This window comes from Balaenoptera borealis (genome assembly GCF_965194805.1).
Source record: "Balaenoptera borealis genome assembly, chromosome: 12".
NCBI classification, from domain to species: Eukaryota; Metazoa; Chordata; class Mammalia; order Artiodactyla; family Balaenopteridae; genus Balaenoptera; species Balaenoptera borealis.
The window spans coordinates 30,131,562-30,152,161 of NC_138869.1; the positions used below are offsets into that span (position 1 = coordinate 30,131,562).

General features: G+C 39.7%; 1 pseudogene across 1 annotated transcript in view; it reads left to right on the forward strand.

Moving 5' to 3' along the window:
- Window positions 1–20,600, forward strand: part of LOC309607379 (cadherin-related family member 3-like) — a 45,734-nt pseudogene that overhangs the window by 3,099 nt on the left and 22,035 nt on the right. Inside the window, exons 4-9 of the transcript in view lie at window positions 12,762–12,857; window positions 14,944–15,050; window positions 15,822–16,145; window positions 16,399–16,499; window positions 17,879–18,100; window positions 19,941–20,177. The product of the transcript in view is annotated as a cadherin-related family member 3-like (transcript). The remainder of the gene's footprint in view (window positions 1–12,761; window positions 12,858–14,943; window positions 15,051–15,821; window positions 16,146–16,398; window positions 16,500–17,878; window positions 18,101–19,940; window positions 20,178–20,600) is intronic.

A 20,600-nucleotide genomic window follows, 5' to 3' on the forward strand; every position in this document is an offset into this window, starting at 1 on the left:
GTGCCTGGTGGTTTTATGTGTGACTGTGTTCACAAATAGAGCCATGGAGATAACCAGATCAATTATGCCCACAATTGAGGTTCCAAACATAACTTTTGCCTCAATTATGAGGACATTTCAGGTGAAAATGAAAGAAGGCTGGGTTGTCTGAGTAATTTCTTCCCTTCTGGTGCATTTCACAGTGTGCAGGCAGGCCCAGCCTAATCCTTAGGTAACTTTTGTCAAAAGATGCCAAACATTTCATTTAATTCTTGGGGATTTTGGCTACACATACTGTTGCGAAACAGTACAACTTCCTGGCAGAATTAACTTGTATCTCAAAGCACTAGGTCTGGTCCTCAGGCTTGATAATGCCCCAAGAATGCGCTTATTTAGAATAGGTGTCCTCTAGGTATAGATACCATGGGAGGGGGATGAAACTGTGGATTTTGTGCCAAGAGGCTTGGATCTAAGTCCCAACTTTACTGCTCTAAGTCTTTTACACGACCTGCTTCTCCGTTTCAGCTGTAAATTTGGGAAAATGATATCTGCTTTGTCTTCTCTCATACCACTTTCTCTCATGTTATAATGGACTTAAAAGTAGTTTTTCAACTGTAAAATATCTTGCAAATGACAGGATTTATATTACTGTCTTAATTTTTGATGTCACATGGAATCGTTATGACATTATTAGGCTGTAACATTTTTAGCTAATGGATTGATAGACAAGAATATCATGGCCTTAAATTTTTAATGTTGTATGACTTTTCTAAATTGGTGAAAAATTAGAGAATTGTTCATGCTGATGCTGTACTTTCAACATTTACAATTTACTGGTAATGCTACTGGGTCCTTATCCAAGGCAACTTGACTTTTACAAAATTTTCTTTAAACAATAGATGGCCACTAATATCTGAGGCATTGTCCGTACAGTTTTTTAAGGTATTGAATACACTCAAGTAATTACACGAATGAACACTGCTGTTGTCAAGTTCCCCCCCTACACATTTGTCTTATCCTCCTCCCAAGAGCACAATACCACATCCAGGATGGGACTGGAAAGGTCACAGCTTCCTTTACAACATGCAATTAAGCCACCGAATCATGTATATTGCTCCAAATCAACCTATTCAAGATTATAGTGTTGAGCCCAGCACTGAGCAACTCCAGCCACATGGGCACCAGATACCATATTGCAATTGCTTCCCTCGTGTTCTGCATGGCAGGTCACCCACCATGTTGACACTTTAGTGTGGAAAACACATCACAGTCCAATAGGGCTTAGCTGTGACTTTAATATGCAATCACAGTGACTTACTAGCCAATTAATGCAAGTAATTCATTTCAAATGAAAGACTCCCAAACGCTTAGTCATAGAGATTAAATGCTTTTGGCCCTGACCCTATACTTTTCTGAGAAGAGAATTGGTTGCTGGGCCATATTTGGAAGTCTCATGCAATGTTCTTTGTGAATTTTACCAAACACGGAATGACATTTCAGTGTTGATATAGGCCACGGAAACTTACACTTAGATCCACTCCTACACACATCCTTCTAACACAGGAGATCAGACCAGATGTGTTATTCAAGTATTCATGACTGGGCAACAACTTTCATTTGCATTTGACTTCACATCGATTCAGAGAAAAACTGGTTCTAATCTGGGAAAGAGCTTACCATTCTTTTGGAGTCTGGTGTATGATGATAATAATAATGACATTAATAACTGTTAAGTGTTTATCAGGTGACAGGCATATACCTTATATCGTTGAATCCCTATGTTAATCCCTGAAGCAGATACTACTGTCTATTATGATATTAAGTAATGGATCAATAAGCTAATGTATTATGTCTTTAATTTATAGATGAGCACCATTAGGCTAATAGGATTAAGCAATTTGCCTAAAAAATAATTAGTGTAGTTGAAATTCAAACCCATGTTCCTTTTGCTCTAAAGCCAGCGTGTTTCTTCTCATACTACCAAAACCACACCAAAGTGTATTCCGCCAAACACAAGTCCCACCAGATGCTCCAAGAGAAAAATAAAACATCCTATGATCAAATGATTTAGGGAAATGATGTCTACTTATCGCCTCTGAATTCTCAATACCCAGCATATTAAATTCCCTGAGGAGTTCTCTAATAGAGAGATGTTTGTTTAATCCGATTTGTTGTAATTATTCATCCATAGCACTTTTTAAATGAAATGTAACACCTGTTAACTTTTCATGTAATGCCTATCGAGCATCCCACAGGGTAGAAAGATTATACTAGATGCTGCTGTAAGATTGATAAAACATGACATATCTCTGGGGTTGTTATAATGATGAAAGATGAAATTCTAGATGAAGACTTGGCCCACAATAATTAATGTAACACGAGTGGATTTTTATATATCTAGACTCACTACGTTCCAGGACTAAGATTTTTCATGCTGTACCACCATTGCTATTGTACATGTTCAAAGATCCCTGAAACTCTGGTTCATGGATTGTTCTTAGAGATAGAAAAAGTAAGACCTCTTATCCTGAACAAGCCGAAAATCAAAGACTTTTCTTGGACCCATCAGGAGAAACCAGCACTCCAAAATTTGGATAGACTGGTGAATCACGAGAGTCACAGCCAATTTCTGCTTACTTGGAGCGGAAACTGCTAGAGCCATAAGCAGGTATAAAGACTTATCATGGTAATTCTGATGAATTGCTGGAGGCTGAAGGTGGACTACCATGAGACAAAGTGCTGGGTGCCACAGTCTTAGGCGGACTCCACACTTTCATGGTTTTTACCACCAGGAACTCCATTAATGAGGTTTTCACAGTGAAGATTCAAAAAGTATCACCTGTGTCTTGGGGAGAGCGAGAGAGAGAAAAGAATCATTGTGAAATAAACCCAGAGCTTTCTCCTAACAAAGCCTACTCTCTTGGAGAAAAGAATTTTCCTGAACCTTATCTCATCTGGATACACACACATACACACATGCCCTTAGGCAAATCATATTCAAAGTTCAGAAACCCAAAGACAAAGAGAAAATCTTGATAGAAGCCACAGGAAAATGAACACCATACCTGTAGAGGAACAAAGATAAGAAATATAACAGACTTCTTGTTAGAAACTGTGCAAGCAAAAAGAGAGTGGAGTGAAATATTTTAAATGCTCAAAGGAAAAAAAAATCAACAAGAAGTCTATATCCAGTGGAAGTGTCCTTCAAAAGCTAAGGAGGAATAAAGACTTTTTCAGCCAAACACAAACTGAGGAAATTGATTACCAGCATACTTGACCTGCAAGAAATGTCAAAGGAAGTTCATCAGTAAGAAGGAAAATAATATAGGTGAAAAACTTGGATCTACATAAAGAAAGGAAAAACATGAGAGAAGAAAGAAATAAAGGTAAAATAATTTTCTATTTTTAGTTCACTAAAAGATAATTTTATCTAATAGTAACAATGTAGTAGAAGATTATAGCATATTGTTAAGTGAAATGAAAGTCAGCAGTATCACAAGCAGCAGGAGAGAGGAATTGGGAATACCCTGGTATAAGCTACCTATACTGTTATTGTTGCAGTCTCTAGAAAGCAATATAGTGTTATGTGAAGCTACGTTTAGGTTAGTTAAAAATGTACATTAGAAATTGAGGCAATAACAAAAAAATTAAGAAGTGAAACTGATATGCTAATAAAGAAGACAAAATGGAATCATATAAAATGTTCAGTTAAAACAAAGAGGGAAAAAACAAAGGACAATTGCAATGAATAGAAAACAGTTACAAATGTGGTAGATATGAATTCAACTAATACAAATGGTCCAAATGCATCAATTCAAAGACAGAGATTGTCAGAGTGGATGAAGACAAAAACAAAAACAAAAACAAGGCCCAACTATATAATGTCTGTAAGAAACATACTTTAAATATAAAAACACCAATAGGCTCAAAGTAAAGGGGTAGAAATAGAAATACCATGTTAACAGCAATTCCTGGAAAGCTGGAGTAGCTATATTAATTTCAAACAGAAAGTGGGGAGTAGGCAGCTAGGGAATTTCCAGAAAGGGCAAGTCAGCAATATCTGGGGTCCATCTAGGGATGATTAAAAAATGGCTGCAGATAGAAGATCCCCCTTCTTTCCCACCCCGTAGTACTGAAATCCCTGGGTGACTTGAAGCTGACCCTACTCCTCCCCACAGAGGTCTTTCCAATGCTTCCCTGGGTCTCTACTGTACCCCAACTCCCCATGTCTCACCTCATCCATATTACCAACCCCTCCCCCCGTGTGACCATCTTAAACTTCCTGGTTCCATGGTGGTGAGAGTAGTGGTGGTAAGGGGGTTGCATGTGGCTTTCTCTATTATCTATTACATAGAGAGATAGTTTTAGAAATCTATGTACATTGTCTCAATTCAATTTTGCTTTAAGAATCCTACTTCCTGGGGCAGTATATATGCCTCTGACTGTCATGAACAAGAAGTAGCAGGGAGAGAGGTATCTTGCTCAACATGTATTCTGTCTTTTCCTTTCTTCATGGTGAAATAAACTTATTCCCTTAAAGTTAGTTTTCAGAGTACTGTGTTGTGCCTTACTGTGTCTATCAAAACAGTTAATTAGCAGCTTGTAAAAATAAGCCCTGGCTTTGAGGACAAGAAATGGCCAGACAGTGGGAGAGATGAGAGTAGGGTTGAGGGTGAGAAGGATGAAAGTTAGATAAAATGAGACTATTTTCATGAAATAAGATTTAATCACTCTATTTCAAGGTAAAATATCTCATACAAGGTATTCCAAAGTTAGTGACAAATCTTAGAATATAGATCTTGGATATATATTGTCATTTCATTAATAAACTTTTACTTTCTTTTGGGCATTATGTAATAGGATAAGGAAATAATCAGCTAACTAAACCAGCATACTAATAACTTGCTGGAAAGATTTTTTTTTTTAATTCCAATAAAGAATAATTTCTGGAAGTTTCATGGTAGCCCTTTAAAGATAAAAGATATACCATTTAATGACAAAAAGAAATCTGTTTGTATGGTTTTATTATTTTTCCCTCTTTGATAAAATACGTACAATGAATCATTGCAGCCCACAGATTTTATATGGAAATAAGTAATATTTTCCGTTCAGTCAAGTATACTGACTGAAAGCTGACGATGATCAGATTTTTATGGTAAAGTGATATTTGGATCTTCTAAGAGGCATAATTAGTGATGGAATCATCAAAAGACTCAACAGGTATACTGCAGTAGAGATTATAATTACGGACCTGAGGATTTTAATTATATACTCCTATGTTATAACTCAGCTGTAAAAGCAAACATTAAAGGGAGAAAAAGATCAGTCTATTGAGTTAGAAACCAGAATATGTAAGTTTTGCTTTATAATTTGGGGTGACAATTCTGGTTTTAATGGCCTGTTTTTAAATATAATCATTTTAGGGAAAAGGCCCATGTTTCCTTTGGATAGCATCTACACTTTCAATTTTTTAAGTTTCATTTGTGTGTGGGGGGCATTCCTACAACTCAATAGCAAAAAACCCCCTAATGACCCAATTTAGAAATGGGCTAAGGACTTGAACAGACATTTTTCCAAAGATATACAGTGGCCAAAAGTATACAAAAAATGCTCAAGGACTTCCCTGGTGGCGCAGTAGTTAAGAATCTGCCTGCCAATGCAGGGGACATGGGTTCGAGCCCTGGTCCAGGAAGATCCCACATGGTGCAGAACAACTAAGCCCGTGCGCCACAACTACTGAGCCTGTGCACCACAACTACTGAAGCCCACGTGCCCTAGAGCCCGTGCTCTGCAACAAGAGAAGCCACCGCAATGAGAAGCCCGCGTACCGCAAAGAAGAGTAGCCCTCACTCGCCACAACTAGAGAAAGCCCGCACGCAGCAACGAAGACCCAACGCAGCCAAAAATAAATAAATTAAAAAAACCAAAAATGCTCAATATCACTAATCATCAGGGAAATGCAAATCAAAAACACGAGTTTTCTTATAAGGGTCAGTATGGCTGTTATAAAAAACAACAACAACAACCAAACAAACAAAAACAAAGACAGCAAGTACTGGCAGGGATGTGGAGAAACTGGAAAGCTTGTACACTGTTGATGGGGATGCACAATGGTGCAGCCACTATGTAACACAGTATGGAGGTTCCTCAAAAAATTAAAAGTAGGGCTTCCCTGGTGGTGTGGTGGTTGAGGACCTGCCTGCCAATGCAGGGGACATGGGTTCGGACCCTGGTCTGGGAAGATCCCACATGCCGCGGAGCAACTGGGCCCGTGAGCCACAACTACTGAGCCTGCGCGTCTGGAGCCTGTGCTCCGCAACAAGAGAGGCCACAACAGTGAGAGGCCCGCGCACTGCGATGAAGAATGGTCCCCGCTCGCCGCAACTAGAGAAAGCCCTCGCACAGAAACGAAGACCCAACACAGCCAAAATAAATAAATAAATAAATAAATAAATTAATTAATTAATTTAAAAAAAATTAAAAGTAAACTACACATGATTTAGCAATCTCACTTCTGGGTATGTATCCAAAAGATTTATTTCTGAGTTGCTCCAATGGCCTGGTCTTCTACCCTAACCTCACCTTAAAATTTCACCTCTTTGTGATACCAAGAGAAAGGGGGGAAAGGGTTAAATCCTACAATATGACATTCTTGTCAAGTTCTGGTATGTGATGAAATATATCGTTTTGGCATATACTAGCTAAATGAAATTGAGAATTGAGATAATTATCTGAGTTATTCAAGCTAAAGAACAATTTTGCTTAGAATAGTATATAATTGGGGGGAAAAGTGATTTTAAGAAAAGCTTTAATTACCTAGAAAAAAAAATCTTTAATTCTCCACACGAAAGGCAGATATTTGGAGAAAACCACAGTCATATTTTTAATAACTATTTTTTGGGAGTATTTACTTTGTAATTACATCACTTGCACCATCCTCCACAAGATGGCATGCAAGTTTGCAACATACTTTAGCCAGCAGTCATGCTCTTGCTAAATGATCTTGTAACAAACAATTACATTGACTCACATCACACAAGTTATTTTTTTGCCTTACAAACTGCAAGTATATACATTCAAGCAATGTTTTCAATAGGTAAAGACCATTGTCTTTCAGAGATGCATATCAAAATGTAATTATTTGGGGCTTCCCTGGTGGCGCAGTGGTTGAGAGTCCGCCTGCCAATGCAGGGGACACGGGTTCGAGCCCTGGTCCGGGAAGATCCCACATGCTGTGGAGCAGCTAAGCCCATGTGCCACAACTACTGAGCCTGCGCTCTAGAGCCCACGAGCCACAACTACTGAGCCTGCGTGCCACAACTACTGAAGCCTGCGCACCTAGAACCCGTGCTCCGCAACAAGAGAAGCCACCACAATGAGAAGCATGCGCAGCAATGAAGACCCAACACAGCCAAAAATTAATTAATTAATTTTAAAAAAATGTAATTATTTGAAGAATGTGTGAATAGAAATCAGTAATTTAAGTCTATTCATACAAGGCAACTGAATTTGGCCATGACTAGCCTATTCAAAGTCCACATTGTATTGAAGTTTCAAGAAAAGACAAAACAAACAAAAGTGTTCTGCTGTTCATGTTTGAAAAGACATTTTTATGAGATTGAGAAAGGAATTATAAATAAAATATTTGGGTTTTGGAGGATTTATTTCGTTCTTTTAAAGTATGCCTGAAAACATTTCCTGGGACAACTGGGAAGCAGCATGTCGATTTATCTGAATATTACTGTGGTTCTTTACCTTTGCGGCAATAATATAGTCACTTGGGATGCTTTAATAAAACACAGATGCCAGCTTCCCTCCTCAGACTAAATCAGAATCGCTGGAGGTGGGATCTAGGCATCAGTGTTTTTAAAAACTTGCCCAGGCAATCTAGCAATGTCTTAGACATCAAAGTTCTCTGAGAGTACCTACTGCGATTGCCTTCTCATTTGCTCGTGGCAGGCATCACTAATCGAACGTGACACTTTTCCAACCGGAGCTCACGGTCTTTCTCAGTAAAATGCTCTGGGTAGCCCTTACCAATCAATTCAGAGTTGAAATGAATCCTACTTGCTATCAGAATTATCAAAGAATATGGGACAGTGAACTGTTCCGTGGAAGGTGATGGGTTTCTTAATATGGTAACTATCTCTGCTCTCTAGCCTGAGTCAGCCGAACAATTGTTTTCAGCTGCTTGTAACAGAGGACGTTTTAGAGACTGTAGGGGATAATATCCATACTCTTCCCAGATCTCCCTGGATACCTTTGTACCTTTTCTGTGTGATGCTCCCCGCTTCCTTCCGCCAACTTCAATGTGTTTTTGCTTCCTTCAGCAAGAGGAGGACGGTCCTTGGACTTTTCTTGCACTTCCAAGGGCAGGAAGCACCTGGGAATTTCCATCTCTCTGGGGTAGCCCTTAACCACTGAATGAGGGGTGCAAGGGTAGGAAAGCCCCATCTCCTTTTCTTTGAGTGGGGAAAATTCAGAGGCATGAGGTCCCCTCCACAGCTTCTCTGTGGCGTCAGGCTGAAACTGCTTCTGTGGGCTTTGGAGGTAGCAATTTGCTTGGCTTCCTCCCCTTTTCTGTCCTGTTTCCCCAACTTCCACCTTAGTCTTCCTGGAGTACTTAATGAATAAATCTCTTGCACAGAAATTTTCACCTCTGGATCAGTTGCTGGGGAACCCCTAAGACAGAGGCTAAAATTTAAGGCCACTGGACTCTAGGAGCATCTATATAAACCATTCTTTAAATCATGCAGAGATAACCCATCTGGTGGAAACCTGTGAAAGAGTGTGTGTGGAACTAACTCTGCTTTCTAGTACAAGTTGGCCCAACAATTGTTTTCAGCTGCTGTAACAAAGGACGTTCTAGAGACAGTATGAGATAATATCCATGCTCTTCCCAGATCCCCTTGGATACCTTTGTACCTTTCAGTGCATGAAAAATGTGGGACCTAAATAGACTACTGATGTGTGAGAAGAGGTAGGATGTGCTGTATCAATAGATCTCAGACGTGACTGCACCGTGAAGATATCCAAAGAGTTTCGAAAAATACTGATGCCCAGGTGACACCCCCCTGCCCCCGCCCAGAGATTCTGATTTCATTAATCTGGGATGTGGTCTGAACATTGGCATGTTTAAAGTTCCCCAAGTGAACCTGCTGTACAGCCAAGGCTGAGAATCACTCTAAAAGAACCAACTTTAGGGTACCTAAAAGTCACTCTTGTCAGCCTGCTAAAAATTTACATCCCCAGGCCTCCCTGCCCCAGGTATTCTGAATCAAGTAGGTCTGCGTATCTAATAAACATTTATGGAAATTTCGTCCATATATAAAAGTAGAGAGAACAGTGTAATGAATTCCCACTGAGCCCCAGCTTTAACAATTAACTCGCGGATGAAGGTTCTTAATGTGTAGGTGGTCCTTGAGACACAGGCCCGAGAAACATTGCAAGATGGTTTGTAAAGTTAGCTTTTCAGATGCTGTAGCTGCTACCAGGTGTATAATAAATACCCGGGCAAGTCCACTGGGAACATCTGGCTCGGTCAGGGATGGCAAATCTGTTTCAACTTGCATACCCTCTCTGATGGATAGAGAAGGATTCTGAGGCAGAGTCTAGGTTCAACCAGCAAAGATACCATGATCAGCACTTCATCAAAGGTCTGTAACTTTAGCTAGCCACTGGGACAATGTGTTAGACATGGTTAATAAGGCTTTGTTCTAGAAAGAATGAGGGCTCTAATATTCCAGTGTAAGTGTATAGGTAGCAAACTATTCCTATTGTTTATAAAGTGAACGTAACAGAGCGCTCTAATAGGACTGAAATGCAAGGTTATACTAACATAATTAATGTTTAGTCTAGAGTCATATCCTTGTTTATAGTTTGAAAATATTTTCTTGAGAATGTATCTCTCCTATAAAAAGGTTTTGTAGGTGATCTGTGATTAGCCGGTATTTGTGCTTTAAAACCATCACAGAATGTCTTGTTATGAAAACATTTAGATCATACTTCTGTACTAATTTCCTTCAAGAAAATATTACCTTGGGACAAACTACTAAGTTCGACACAGTATTTCAGCAAAGAGTTCAGATTCTAATGTCAGCCAGCCTAGGTTAAAGTTCAGGCTTTGCCACTTTCTGGCTTTGTGAACTTCAGCAAATCCCTTAGCCACTCTGTGCCTCAGTTTATGTGTAATGAGGTTGATAATAGGATCTACCTTGGGGCTGTTATGAAGATTAAATAAGGTCCTACATGCAGAGGGCTTAGAATAGTGCTTGACAGAGTGTACTCAATAATAGTAGATAATGTTAGGGTTCTTCTTTCACAATAAACTCTCTGGGTTTTTCTTTTATCTTTCTGCCTACTCTTATTTTCTTTCCTGGTTCATCCTCCTCTGTTGGACCTTCAAATGTTAAAAGTTTTTCTGGGCTTCATCTTAGTCTTCCCTTGCCTTCTCTTCCTTTCCCTCCCTTACTGTCCTCTGTAAACAGTAACATTGAGTTACTGTCACTCTGTCTTCACCTACGTAGATTCTCTAATCCCCACCCTAAACATTTAAAAACAAGTTTAAATGTAATGTTTTAAAAATAGAAATATATACTGCCTTTCCCCCGTGGAGACAGTCTCCCATGAGATGGCCAGTATAACATAATGGTTCTGGAGTCAGAAAGACCTGGGTCTGAGGTTCAGCTTAACCACTGACAAGTTATATGTTCTTGGACCATTTCCGTGACCTTTGTAAGCCTCAGCTTCCTCACCTGTAAGATGGGGCTTAGGAGAGTACCAATCTGTTAGCGTCATCTTAAGGATTAAATGAGATAGTTCAGGAAAAAATGTTTAGCACAGAATCTGGGTCACAGTAACGGGTAGCCATCATATTTGTTTTTATTAACACAGAAAAATCCAGAAGAATCCTGTCACTGCTCCTGAAGCACGGAGGCCCTAACTCTCTTTGCTGGGGTTGGCCTGCAGTTTGGGCTCTGACATTTCTAATTCCTGAGCTTCTCTGAGAGCAAATAGTCATGAACAAGCCTTTCAGAGAAGGGAATAAACTGGATTTTGAAGGTAAGTCCATCCAGAAGGACATAAAGCTCCCCTTGCCATACTTCCCCCCCATGAGATGTTGTCATAATTCTGAACCTGGATGAGACTGCCATTGTTATTCTTATGGCTGAGATACTTCTTCACTAGTTGATGGTGTTGTTATAGATAAAATGGGGAAAAACGAATCTAAGGTGCCTGGTCCCACAGGGAGTTAATTTCTCATCCCTTGGACTAACTTCCGTCAGCTCCAACCTTCTCCGAACAATGGCAGGAGTTGTTCATAAAAGTGCCATCACTTTTTTTAAAGACCATTTCATTTTATGAAAAATTAAACCTCATAAAAATACAGCTTCCCACTATATGTTGTTCCCAAACAATTGTTGACAACTCTGTAATGTAGAAATTGAATTGAGAACTGCCAGTTCTTGAGTGGTTACACACATAAATGCGGGTGTCCTTTAAATAATCATGTATTTTTACATATAACCAGTGCTTCTGAGCACTCTCAAGTAATGTAACTACCAGCTATCCTTCGTCCTTCCACCATGAAACGGACATCATTATTCCTCTGTTTGCCCAAAAGTAAGTATTGATTTTCCTGCAGTTCCTGAAAGCTAATTTCTACAGCATTGTTCTACAGAAAAAGCAGAACTCAATTCCATCTTATTTTTATGTGTAGAAATGGATGGTATGAATTTAAATTAATCAGAACACTGTGATTCATCAGAAAATCAATAAATTAAAAGGTCACAAATGTCTCCAAATGATTTTTAGGCAGCTTTGCAATCCTTCTGGGTTTAGTCTTCTCTATTAAATTATCTCTGGGTCTACACAATTATTAAGCCAGTAGTGCTTGGTATAATTAACTCCTGATATTAATCCTCCCATGGATTTTTTTTTGCCCCAGCTTTTTCTAATCGTTTGATTCTTAGCTATTCTAGAAACCTTGACCACACCTACCCTCGTTGGCAAAAAACAAAAACAAAACAAAACAAAGAAAGCATTTTTCTTGGGGATGCAGTGTGGTGAGCAAAGAGGCCTTATGAAAAGCTCAGCTCTCAGACTGGAGGCAAGCCACTTGAATTTTCTAAGCCTCAGAATTCCTATCTGTGAAATGGGGAATAATATCAGTATCTATGGTAGAGTTGTGATCATTAAAAGACAATGTATTTGAAGCATTTAACAGAAAACTAGAAGATAGTATAAATGAAAGTCAAAGAAAAAAACAACTTAATAAAGGATTGTCTGTACCTACACACATAAAATGAGATGAACAGACATCCAAATATTTCCGTTTTCCCCTTCCACAGCTCTCTGTCCCCCAAGCCCCCCCACACAAAAAGTGTACCTTCAGCACCACCAAATGAACACAAAATAATCTCTAAGTTCTCATTAGACAGTCATCATGTTTTTCTAAATGTAACTCCTTTTTAATTTTAGCTTTGGTTGGAGTGTGAAAAATGTTCAGATAACATAGGGGATGTATTGTATTAGGAAAATCTATTTTTAATATTTAAGGGCAAATGATCTGGCTTGAAGTCAGTTGAATGGAGTACAATTTCATCATCATCATCGTCACTGGCAAACATTTAAGGAGGATCTTCTCACGTGGGGTGGGGGGGAGGGAGGGGGGTGGCCCAGAGCACAAAGAGATTTCAGTCCTGGTTCTTGGAGGTGGGCGTAACCTAGCTATGTCAATGTCTCTGCAATATTTTCCTTTCTCTTTCCTGTCCAGTAAATAGTACTTCCTTTCCCCGGAGGGCTCTGGCTTCACAATCAACAGCACTGGAACAATTTCTACATCAGCAGTTTTTGATTTTTGAGAGCGAAGCTAGAAGGTAAATACTGCTACTGGCTTTTCATTTACTCAAAATGCCTGCCCTTTGGTTCATATTTCCCTTTTCAAGAGTATTTCACCCCATCTGGCCTTAATGTGCTCCCAAATGAGCATGCTTTTGGCATTGCCTTAGATATGAAATCATCATCTAAACTGTAATTGCACAATTACTGGTTTAGGTATAGATGTGGCTATTTTGGCCTTTCTCTGAATCATCCACTTTCTTCAGATCTAAGCATCAAGGTGATTTCAGTGATGGCGTTTGTGACCTGCCATAGAAGGCGGTGGGGACTTCCCTCTAGATGGCTGGGACCCAGAATTCATTTACGATGTAATCCAGCAGCTTTGAAAAGTTAATGGACTGACAATTTCTCCTTATTTCCTCCATATCTGCCGAAGGGGATTGGTTCATAGTTATTATTTCTATTTTTATAATGTTTTTTATGACCACCCTTTTCAGTCTCATGTTCTGCATCAACGTGCTCTACAGGAAAACGAAATGGACCTTTAAACCATTCCAATCAGCTTGCTCCTGAATCTCTTAACGACATTCTTCCTGATTATGAAAGTCGAGGATGGGATATATCCTGTCTTAGCATCTTCAGTAAAACAGATTGAGGGTTCAAAAATGGGATGTGACTGAAGTCAGCAGGAGAAGAACACTCCTGAATTTGTATTATCATTATATATTTGGGAGGTAGAAATTGCCAAAATCTTTATCCATTTCCCCTTACGCTCAAAATCCTCTGCCCCCATGTTTATCTGATCGCATAAATAGCTCTGGGAATAATGGATAATGTCTGTAACAGTTTCCTTTTTTTCTTTTGTTGGCCTGGCATAATCATGGAAAAATGATTATGTGTATTCAAGATATTTACAAATCTTAAATTTGTTAACAAATTGGAGTAAAACTTATTAATGAGAGTTTAAGAAATTAACTTTTTTCTTGATAAGTGAAAACTAAAGCTTTCCTTTTTTTCAGCATCTTTGAAATCAGAGGAGCTGGCACTGAAAGACTGAAGCTCTGTTTGAAGAATTTGAATAAATAATTCTTTGGCTAAAATTTTGCAGTGGATTTTCACTAAAACTTTACAGAGAGCACACTACGCCTTAATTTTCCTAACTCCAGAGTTTCCAGGGTCACTGAGCAGACCTATAAATGAGAGGAAAGGAAATTTTGGAATGCCTCATTGGCAAGGGAATCTTATCAATTCCCTCTCTTTAAAGGAGATACAGGGGCCGTGAAAGCACTTGTTCAAATCCATACGAAAGAGTTAGCAAGGCTCATTTCTTCCTTATCCCTTTGCAGTCTGCTCTTCAGCATCCAGCTAGACCAAACGTAATCCTGCCCACACCTTATTCCTTCTCGTCTTGTGGTTAAGACCCCAGAATTATTAAAGAAACGTCTTTATTCTTAAAAGTGGATTGGCTTTATGATTTTTGTCAAGAGTTGTCTCCTAAATAATCATCTTTTTGTAAGAGAGATTTTAAAATAAGAGGAAAATTGAGAACTGATTTGATTTTTAAGATAAATAGAAGGAAAACATTCATTCTGGTCTCGATTGTCAGTATATTTCAAGTTAAAATAGATTTTTTTTTTTCTGGAAAGGTGACCAACCGTCCTGGTTTGCCTGGGAAGTTTCTCTGATGTGTATGGGACTTTCAGTGCTAGACTGGATAGTCCTGGGCAAATTGGGACCATTGGTGACTCTAGGACACAGTTTATCGGTATGAACATTCATCTTTCCATCAGGATATATTCCGTACTTTGATTCTTCAAACCCATAAATATCTCCATAGCTTTGTTTGCTCTACCACTCTAAGGAATTCCCTTCGATTTTGTATGATTGATGGGGATTAACAGACTTTTCTAAGTTTCTGCCCGTCTTTTCAATGGATTTGACTAATATGGTTCCTAACAAAGTGTTAGCCATTTCCAAGTGTTAAAACAACTTGTTTGACTGACATTTTAACTAAATGAATCAATTGTTTTCACTGGTCAGTTAAAGCCCAATAGATTCTATTTCTGTGAAAGTCTGTCAGTTACTATAAAATCTTAGCTGTCTTTCCTGTGGCTGCCCTTTCAGTTTCTCACTAGTTATTAAAGTGATTGATCCTGGAGGACTTTTACTGCTGGGAATCTAAAGATTTTCCTCATCAATGTCAACAATAAGGACCCCATTCTTACCTGCAGGTAAGGCAATAAAACGTATTCTTCTAATTTGGCCTTGAAAATTGAATATGAAGATGTAGTCTCTGAAATTCATTAGTGAAATTTCCATTAGAATGAAATGGTTTCTTTTTTTCTTTTTTTTTTTGCTGAGAAGGAAAATAAACAAGTCAGATGTAAACAATCTCTTCAGATTCCAAAGAAAAGGCTTTCTTAATAACTGAAAGCAAAGTAGTTTTTTAAAGTATAAAATATATTGAAATTGCAACAGAATTAGGTGTTATTAGTGCAATATGTTCTTAGTATCTGATGGGCTGGATTCTCTCTTACTGCCCTCAAGAAAAATTCTGGAGATAATTATCACCAGGGAGTCTATAAAACCATACTGAGGGGACAGCATTTTTAAGAAACTGGTTCTTACAATATAGGGCTAAGAGCACAATGGTTAAGCATACAGTCTCTAGAGCCAGATACGCTAGGGGTCAAATCCTCTCTTAGCCACCTTGGTATTTACTTCTTAGAGTTACTTAATTTCTTAAAATCTCTTTCCACATCTGTAAAATGGTACCGACTTCTTGGGGCTGCTGTGAGGAATAAATGAGAAAACACATGAAAAGTGGTTAACGTTGTGTCTAGACTCTAGGCAAATGCTCAGTAAATGGGTTAATACCATGGTCCATAGTTTCCACTTTCATCATTACTACCTGTAGCCCCTACCCCTCCACCACCATAAGAGGTGGAGAGCAATACACACCAAACAAATGCCACTCTAATTGTCTTCTCTTTTAAAACAAGATTATTCAATATGGAAAATGCTATTTTGAGTGTTACCTCTGTAAACTCAAACTCTGCACAATAAAGTCGACATCACACTGGATGAGGAAATTCCAACCGGGGAAACGGTTGGAATATGCCAGGCAACCGATGAAGATTACTTGGGAGACTTAACCTTTGAACTAGACCCATGGAATGCTTACTTTGCAGTTGACAAAGGTAGGTTGAGATTGTTCAAATTCTCTAATTTCCTACTCTTATCATCTATATTATGTCTCCTCTGCAAGACTGAGTTCCTTGAGGGTAGATACCAGATTGTCTTCATTTTCAGAACCCCTACAAGAAGCAAATGGTAGATGCTTAACATGCATCTGTTGCATAACTTTTGGCAAAACCTAGTTTTTTGTCCACTCATGAGCTAACCTGTGGCTCTTCATGGCTGCTACAGAATGAGGACCTTAGCTCTTCCACTCTACTGACCTTCTAGTTCATCTTTTCAGACCTAGATCATTCTTCTCTCTGCTCCACGTTCAAGTTTTTGTGAGAGAGAATCGGTTTGGACTTTCTAGAGTCAGTCATTCACTTCTTGTCCAATCAGCTGTGGCTGAGGCTGGGGTGGGGTGTGGATCAGATTATGTGAAATGTAAGGCTTCTTCCGGGGCTGAGCAGAGAAGAAAGGTGCTCATCTTTAGCACATCTGTAGGTTTAAGCCATTGTAGCAGGTGCTGTCTGTGTCTCTTCAGGTCTTAGCATTTTGGTGGTCTGACTTCCAACTGCCAGTAAGTATCTGTGTTTCTTTGCTTGAGCGATGATTTGGGGTCTGACATCTGCCCTGCCCCTTCTCCACAAAGAGCAGGTTAGAAATGTTGGGAAAATACTACCCAGCCCCACAAGCTCTCAACCAATCACTGAAGAGAATTGGTGTATAAATACTCCAGCTCCTTGCCCTTGGAGGGACGATTCTGAGTGCGTGTTTTGCGCTGGCTTCCAGAATTCCCCAGGGGTATTAAGCTCTAGTTGCTCAGAGCAATAACTTGTCTGATAATGAATGCATTTTTTATCAGCAGCCTTTGCTTTACTGTCTCACTTCTCACATGCCACAGTGCCCTGGCTCTCCTCCCACATGAACTACTTGCACTCAAATGCTCATCCCAGGTTCTGCTCCTGGGGGGGGGCATCCCAGTGAAGGCAGCCATCATCCCCTCTAACCCGAATTACTGCATAGATCTCTTAACTGGGCTTCTGCCTTCCCACTTCCCCCCTCCAATACTCTGAGCATAGCAGCTAGAATGAGTTTGTTTAAAAGCCAAATTGGATCTATGTAAAATTCTCCTGTAATTTTCTTTGCACTTGGAATGCAATCCAGACTTCTTACCTCATCCCCAAGACTGTGTTTTCTCTGGCCACTGCCTCTTCTCTCCAACCTCATCCTGTTCCTTGTCTCCCCTGGTCCATTACATTAGTCGGCAGCCAAATGACTAAGCCGACTGCCTTGGGACCTCTGTCCTTGCATTTTTCAGAACCTCACCCTTAGACATTATTTTTAATCACGTCACAGTTTTCATTTCCTTAATAATATGACGATTTGAATTTCTTTTCTTGTTTACACTTGTTTAGTGTTGGCCTCTCAGCCCAGATTGTTAATTCCATAAAGGCAGGGATTTAATTGTGGTTCATACGGTGCTCAAGGCAGTTTCTGACACATAGCTGGCACTGCACAAATGCTTGTTGAAATTGAATGAATGGATGGATGGATTGGGTGGAAGGAAGTCTGATGAGTTATGACCTCATTACTGTGTTTTCATGTATGATGTTCTCTCTGCTGGGAATGATCTCTACTTGCCATTTCCTTATCCTACATATCCTTTAAGGCCTAAAATAAGGACCACCCCTTCTAGAAAGTCTTCCCTGTTCCCCTAAGCCAAAAACCTTTTTTTTGTTTTGCTACTTGCTAATAGAATATGATTAATGAAGGTATTCTGTGTCTACATTTTGAGTCAGATTCTTAATTCTAATGAGTAGGGCATAATTCACACTTTATTTTTTCCATCACTATATAATAATTTTGAGAGTGACAGCCTGGGCCAGTTTGCAGCAAGATGTGCTGTTTGATTACGGAGCGTGGGACCGTGGTTACTGCTTCTTGCCTTGATGTGGAGAAAGCTGGGTTTGCATGTGCTCAGTCCTTCCCCGTTAAGGCTTGTGACCATGACCAGCGGTGTGCGGCCATTCCAGTGACTGACTGTCTATATCCACGGCATTAATGACAATGCACCTTCCTGTGATCAATATCTGATTAGGTGAGCTGAGATGGGTGGTCAGGGTTAAAAATTTGAAGTGAGTGGAAAGCAGAGGCGTTGCTATGTTTATTGGCTCAACTGGATATGTGGTTGGCGATCACAATGACTCTTGTTTAATCTCATATTCTGGTCCTCAGAAATGACCTGTTGAAATCTGCGTTTCCTGGATCTGACAGTAAGTTGTTGATAGCTTAAGTTTTGGAGTCACAGACCTGGCTTGGCATCCTGGTTCTATCACACATGAGCTCTGTGATCTTGGGTAATTTACTGAAACCCTTTGATCTTCAGTTTCTTTCTTTATAAAACGGGATAACAGTAATACGTACTCTTTAGGGTGGTTGTGAAGAATAAATGGGATAATTTATAAAAACATTCTCAGCACAGTGCTGAGCATGTGGTGTGAATTTCATAAATGTTATTTATCACAGTTTCATAATCCCTGATTTGGAAACTTTGGCACTGGCTATGTTTCAAGATAAAGATTTTTTTGAATTTTAGAAAGGTAATGTGTGTCTATCATATATTTTGCAAGTACCCCCTATTCAAATCAATGAATAGCACTGCAGTGGTACATAGAAACAGTCACACTAAGTGGGACAAAAAAAGATCTGGCAGGTCAGGTTAGGTCAGGCTTTGATGATCTCAATAAGTTATGAGAAAATCCTGAGTTCTGGGCTTTTGGATTTTGGAATTTGGATAAGGGATTATGGGGTTGTATTTCTGTCAGTATGGCTATTTTTATTATTTGAAGCTAAGTCTCCAAACCTACCTTTCTGTCACTTTTCTGTGTCTCCCCTCCCCCCGCCTCCAACCAATCTCTCAGCTACACATAGGACGGCTGTCCCACCCCACCCCATGCCCTGTTTCCTAAGCTTTATTCCTGATTATCTAATGAGAACTAAAACCTAGCTTCTGCTAATTACAAGCCATGTGGTTTTGTTTGGGCCCCACTTACTCTGCCTTTGGAATCGAGATGATAACTGCATCTACCTCATAGCACTGGTTTAAGGATCAAATACAATGCTTGGAATCTGTTCTGTATAGCAGTTGGCAGACACAGTAAATGATACCTTCCTTTTCCTTTTCTTTCTCCTTCTTCTCCACCCCGCTTCCCCGGGATTAGAGTTAATTAACCAAACACCTGCTACATGCTGACCCCAGTACTATAGCCCCTGGAGGTGACAGGAGTATTTGCTGTGCTCCTTTGCTGTAAGGAGGTTGTATCTTGTCAGGATGATATGATAAATACATGTAAAAAGACAGTAAAAAATACAAGATGATTTTACATTAAAAGAAGAACACGTGGGACTAGAGTATTCAGGGGAGCTTCCTCAAGGGGTGAGATCTATGTGAGTCTTTGAAGAATGACTAGAATTTAGAGGTTGGAGGCTTAAAGGTGAGCATTTGGGGCAGAGGGACCCCAGTGAAGAAATGCGTGACTATACAGAGATGGAAGTAAGTCCACTATGACCACTAGGTTAAGATTGTCCCTCTTGACCACACCATGCAGATGCTGTAGATTGGAACAATCTCTGAGAATTATCTGATTCCCACCTACGTCTGCTCTATTGAAGTGATGTCCTTGATAGACTTCCAAACAAGTACCCAGCGGGGTGTAGAAAGGATATACTCCCAGAAAAGGAACAAAGTCAGACCAAATTCATAGCACCCTTTGGGAAATGGCTCCCAGACGAGGCTCCACAGCTGAACTGTCTGTCCCAGGATAAGCAGGGCTGTCACACGTGTGCATTACCCAAACTAGTGGATATTTATGTGGGAAAAGCACTACCTTTTAAGATTATCCACCTAAAGTGTTTTTTCTCCTTACAAAATAAAACAGGTACACAGGCAAAGAGATGATTGCAAAAGATACAGGAGTTGCAAAACTCTTGTGTCATGACCTGGATGAACCTCCTGATGTGATCCATTACGCTTCTAGCTTGGGGCCAATTGGTTCTGGCCAACTCTTTGAGCAAGTGCCAACTGCTGGAAATTTCATCCAGGTGAGCACCAGGTGGTGCATCTCCAGGGAGATTTTTTCCCCAAGGAGATGGAGCCATTTCATGGCCACAGTGTAGTTAGTGTTGGTAGATTCTGCAAAAGGAGCTGGGACACAGCAGAGAGGAGTCTGGCCTTCTCTGCTGTCTTGCTGGAAGGCATTTGGGCAAGTCCTTCATTAGTTTTTGCCGGCCATCATTTTCTCCTTCTTGTCATGAGCACAATATAATTTACTTCCTATTTAGCTGGGGAAATGAATCAGAGGCTAAAAATCACGCTGATTTCCTTAAAGATAAGTCTGCCTAGAAGTGTGATGATGGCTGATTCTCCTGGCACTGGGAGTGATAGATCAGCTCCTCCTTTCCCCACCCTCTTGAGATTGTAAACCTTCACCGTTAGCAGAGGATGGACACAGTAAGCTTTTTTTTTTTTTTTAAAAAAGAATACTTTTTTTTTTTTTTAATTTTATTTATTTATTTATTTTTGGCTGTGTTGGGTCTTC